The sequence below is a fragment of the Bidens hawaiensis genome, unplaced genomic scaffold (assembly GCF_021521415.1).
Source record: "Bidens hawaiensis isolate Kalapana, Puna unplaced genomic scaffold, B.hawaiensis_p1.1 tig00057750_1, whole genome shotgun sequence".
NCBI classification, from domain to species: Eukaryota; Viridiplantae; Streptophyta; class Magnoliopsida; order Asterales; family Asteraceae; genus Bidens; species Bidens hawaiensis.
Window position 1 is genome coordinate 65,075 of NW_027500406.1, and position 5,410 is coordinate 70,484.

A 5,410-nucleotide genomic window follows, 5' to 3' on the forward strand; every position below is an offset into this window, starting at 1 on the left:
ATTGTTTCTTATATTTTTTAAAACTCGTTTATTGCTTTAGTTCTTTTTGTTAATTAAAACCAAACTACCAAATCTTTGAATTTACTTTTGCACTTAGTTTAATATAGTTTAATTATAAAGCTACTTATTAACACATTTTCCACATACTCCTTGTGTTCGACACCCGCTTATTGCTATCTAATTAGTTATAATCGGTTTATTTTTAAGTGAGTCTTCGACCTCACGTCAAATTTTGGCGCCGTTTCCGGGGAGTAGTGCGCAACGTGTGTTAGTCTTAGTAGTTTTTGTTTGTTAGTTTCGGGTTTTACGCTGGTTGTGTTAGTGTGCAGGTACCTACAGGTGTATGCATGCTAGAAGATCTAACAGGTCATCACCGCTAGTTATTGATCCCGAGATTGACCGAACATTTCCAAGAAACTGAGTCTTACTCAGGGAGAACAAGCTTCTTGGCTCTACAACTACATCAAACAGAACCATGGATTCACCAGTTCCCACTTCGGGTCAACCAATCCCGACTACACCTCCACCAAATCCACCTCCACCAATCACTACTAATATACCTACAACATCAAGTGAATTGCAACCACCACCCATAACCGAACCCATCCCTGCTCAATACACCTATGCAACATCATCCACATTGCCATCTATTTCCAACCTTTTTCCTACCTTTCGTGCATCATCATCTCAACAAAACCAACCACCAACCTTTCAACAATCACAATCAAGCTACCAATATCAACCCCAACCTTTCATGCAACATTAAAGATCACAAGGTGACGGATACGGATGTGGGTTTGACAGTGAATTTGAGGGGTATGAAGTGGAAGGTTACTACATGGGAGGTGATGGAAGCAAAAGGGTAAATCTGGGAAATTTTGGTTATGGTAAATGGCAACAACCGGAACCGTTGCAAGAGCTTAATCGACAACAACCACCGCCGGTTGTCCAACAACACGTTCAACCACCACTAGTTCGACAACAAGCTCAACAACAATCACCGGTTGTTGTTCATCAACAAGTTCAACCGCCATCGATTGTTCAACAAAAACAAGAGCAACCTCAAGATCAACAATTTCAATAACAAATGCCCCAACCACAGTTTCAATAACAATTTGCGCAGCCAAGGCCCGTTTATAGGCAAATGGGTCAACCAAGAATACCAATGGGGGTACCAAGAAGGCATGCAATAGAAATGGCGAGGGGGATTGAAGCCCATTTCTAACCAATAATTACTAATAATCCGTCTCCAGTGGCTATTCCTCACAATCAAGAAGGGAGGACATTTGAAGTGAGAACCAATGCACTCCAAAGTCTACCAAAGTATAAGGGGTTAGCAATAGAGGAACCGCATTTCTATTTGGAGGCCTATGACTCTATGTGCAACACAATTGGGGGTCAAGGTTTTTCGGCGGATGAGGTAAAATTGGTTCTTTTTCAATTTTCATTGGAAGATAAAGCAAAGAGATGGTTCTACACATTGCCTTCCGCATCAATTTACACTTGGGCCGAGATGCAACAACGATTTTTGGAAGAATTTTACACGGCTCAAAAGACTAACGATGCAAGAAGGAGTCTAAGATCTTTCCAACAACAATCGGGCAAAATGTTTCATGATGCGTTTGAGCGATTTAATATGATGATCAAGAATTGTCCTCATCATGGTATTTCTCTTTGGGAGTTATTGAATGCGTTTCATGAGGGGTTGAGTACAGAAGATGAACAAAATCTGATGTCGATTACAAATGGGTCGTTTGGTACAAACTATGAACAAGATGATTGGGCATATTTGGAACAAATGGTGGTCACTTCAAAGAGAAAAGCCTAAACCGGAAGAAGAGCAAGACCAACGATTGGCAAACCGCAAGTGCAGGCCGTGGAAGAAGGAAACGTACGAACCACTAATCAAGTAATCAATGTTTGTACAAATTGTAACGAGTTGGGTCATGCTTCGGAGGTATGTGCGGTAGGTCAAGCACCGGTGGAAGAGGTGAATGCACTTCAAGGGGGAGGTGGTAGGAATTACAAACATGAACTCCAACACCTGCCACCCCGGGTTAAGAAATCACCCAAATTTTCGATATGAAAACCCGACCACTCAATCTAACCCGAATTTTCAAGGAAATCAAGGCAATTATTTTCCTCACCAACAATATAATAACCAAGGTAATTTTCATGGCGGGAATAATCAAGGGTTCCAGAGTCAAGGAGGTGGTGGTCAAAGTGGGTCAACGGGTCAAAGTGCATCAAGTGGAAATGAGGTTATGGACATGTTGAAGTTGATGCAACAAGACATGCAACGAAGAAATCAACTTGATAAAGTGAGAATGCAAAAGGATGAAGTTAGAGATAAGGCCATCTAATCGTTGACCACACAAATGGGTCAACTCGCAACTGAAGTGTCGTACTTGAAGAAGAATAAGGGTCAATTTCCAAGCGACACAAAGGTAAACCCGTCTGATAATTCATCTCAGAATGTTCCTATAAATCATGTTAGTGTGCTAAGAAGTGGTAAATAATACAAAAAGAATTTATCACCGGGTTTAGTTGATGGGGAAGTCGAGGACATTACGGGTAATGAAAGTGATAATGAAGTTTAAACTAATAAACCCACTAAAAATGTCACTTTTGAAAAACCGTTACAAAATCCGGGTCAAACTTCTAATTTAAATGATAAAAACAAGGAAGTCGAACCAAGTGCGGTTCCATATCCTTCAGCTTTGCTTGACCCAAGTAAGAAAAATGTAATTGTTAAAAGGGGTCCTCAAAAAGAGGAGATGTGGGAAGTGTTTAAACAGGTAAAAGTGAATTTACCTCTACTTGAGTCAATAAAACAAGTGCCCGCATATGCTATGTTTTTAAAAGTACTATGCACTCAAAAGAGGCAGCAAAGAGTGCCTAAACGAGAGTGGATTTAACTGAGTGGGTAAGTGCGGTTTTAAAAGGAGATCTTCCTCCTAAGCTTCAAGATCCGGGAACGCCCTTAATTAATATTCAAGTAGGCGATTTTCAAATGTCTAGGGCGTTACTAGATCTTGGGGCCGGAGTAAGTATTCTCCCGGGGGGTTTATATGACCAATATGACTTTGGTCCTTTAAAACGTGTTGAAACCACAGTTGTGTTGGCGGATTTGTCTCATTAACTTCCCCGTGGAATCGTGTGGGATGTGATTGTGAAAGTGGAGGATTTTTACTATCCTGTGGACTTTTTGGTGTTAGACTATTCTCCGGGTGACCCAAGTCAACAACAAAATGTTATCTTGGGTCGACCATTTTTGAATGCTGCTCATGCAATCATTGATTGCAGATTTGGTATCGTTGACATGACATTTGGTAATCGTAAAATGCGCCTTAATGTTTTTACTAACGTTTCTAATTCTTTGAGTGGTGAAGAATGTTTTATGGAAGATTTGTTGGACCATTGAATTCCTCATGAATATGATGAAGATTGTGTAGAAGCTTGTATTTGTGATGATTCTGAACAGGTACACGTGTGTGCTTTGAGGATGGAAGAACAAAAACAAGATGTCTTAGCTATGCAAGAGGGAAGGCTACCATGGATACATCAATTTGAGAATTTGCCAACGGAGATCAATTTGGACACAAAGTCGTCTTTGGAGTGTCCACCAAAGGTTGAATTGAAGGAACTCCCAAGTCACTTGAAGTATGAATTTTTAGGGGAGAATGAAACCCTTCCGGTTATCATTGCCTCTAACTTGGAGGAAGAACAAGAGAGGGCGTTGGTAAAAGTGTTGGGAGCACATAAGGCTGCTATTGGATGGACGCTAGCGGATTTAAAGGGTATCAGTCCTTCGATTGCTATGCATAAAATCATTACTGATGAGGAGGCTGAACCCACAAGGGAGACTCAAAGACGGTTGAACCCAAATTTGCGAGAAGTGGTGAAAAAGGAGGTTATCAAATGGTTGGATGCGGGGATCATTTATCCCATTTCAGACAGTGCATGGGTGAGCCCGACACAGGTAGTGCCCAAGAAAGTCAGCATCCAGGTAATAAAAGATGATAATGGTGAACAAATCGCCACCCGACCGGTAACCGGGTGGCGGTGTGCATCGATTATAGAAAATTAAATAATGCAACCTCAAAAGACCATTTTCCTTTACCATTCATTGATCAAATAGTTGAAAAACTTTCGGGTTAAAAATATTATTGTTTGTTGGATGGATATTCGGTTTACAATCAAATTGCAATTCATCCCGATGACCAATATTAGACCACCTTCATGTGTCCATATGGTACTTTTGCATTTAGGAGAATGCCATTTGGATTGTGTAATGCCCCGGCTACCTTTCAAAGATGCATGATGAGCATCTTTTCTGACATGGTCGGGGAATCACTTGAAGTTTTTATGGACGATTTTTCTATTTTTGGCTCAACATTCGAGTCTTGTCTCATTGATTTAGAAAAAGTTTTAAAAAGATGTGTTGAGACAAACTTGGTGTTGAGTTGGGAAAAAAGTCACTTCATGGTGCAAGAGGGCATTGTGTTGGGTCATGTGGTTTCAAGTAGGGGAATGGAAGTTGACCAAGCTAAAATAAAAGTAATTTCATCTTTACCACCCCCGAAAAATGTTAAAGTGGTGAGATCGTTTTTGGGACATGCCGGATTTTATAGGAGATTCATTAAAGGTTTTTGTGCAATTTCAAAACCTTTATGTAATCTTTTATTGAAGGATGTCCCCTTTGATTTTACTGATGAATGTTTGCAAGCTTTTGACAGTTTGGAGGAGAAGTTGGCACAAGCACTCATTCTGCAATCACCGAATTGGTCAAGCCCGTTTGAAATCATGTGTGATGCTAGCGATACCACGGTTGGAGCGGTATTGGAAACGGGTAGAGAAAAAGCCGGTAGTAATATACTATGCAAGCAAAACTTTATCCGAGGTGCAATTAAATTACACCACTACCGAAAAAGAGTTACTTGCGGTGGTGTACGCCTTGGATAAATTTCGATCACATATTTTGGGAAGTAAAGTTGTGGTGTACTCGGATCATAGTGCGGTCCGGTATTTGATGGAAAAGAAAGACGCGAAACCGCTTTTGATTTGATGGGGGTTATTGTTGCAAGAATTCGATCTTGAAATCCGGGACAAGAAAGGTTGTGAGAATGTAGTGGCGGACCACTTATCTCGGATTCCACTGGAATGTATTGACGACCCGATGGAGATTAACGAACGCTTTCCCGGTGAACAATTGTTAGTCATGTCAACCGCACAATGGTACACTCACTTTGTGAATTATTTAGCAACGAGGTCTATTCCAAGTCATTGGATGAAGAAACCAAGGCAACTGTTCATGGCCCAAGTGAAACAATATATTTGGGATGAACCAGATTTGTTCAAGATTGGTTCGGATCAAGTGATAAGGAGGTGTATTCCCGATTCTGAAGTA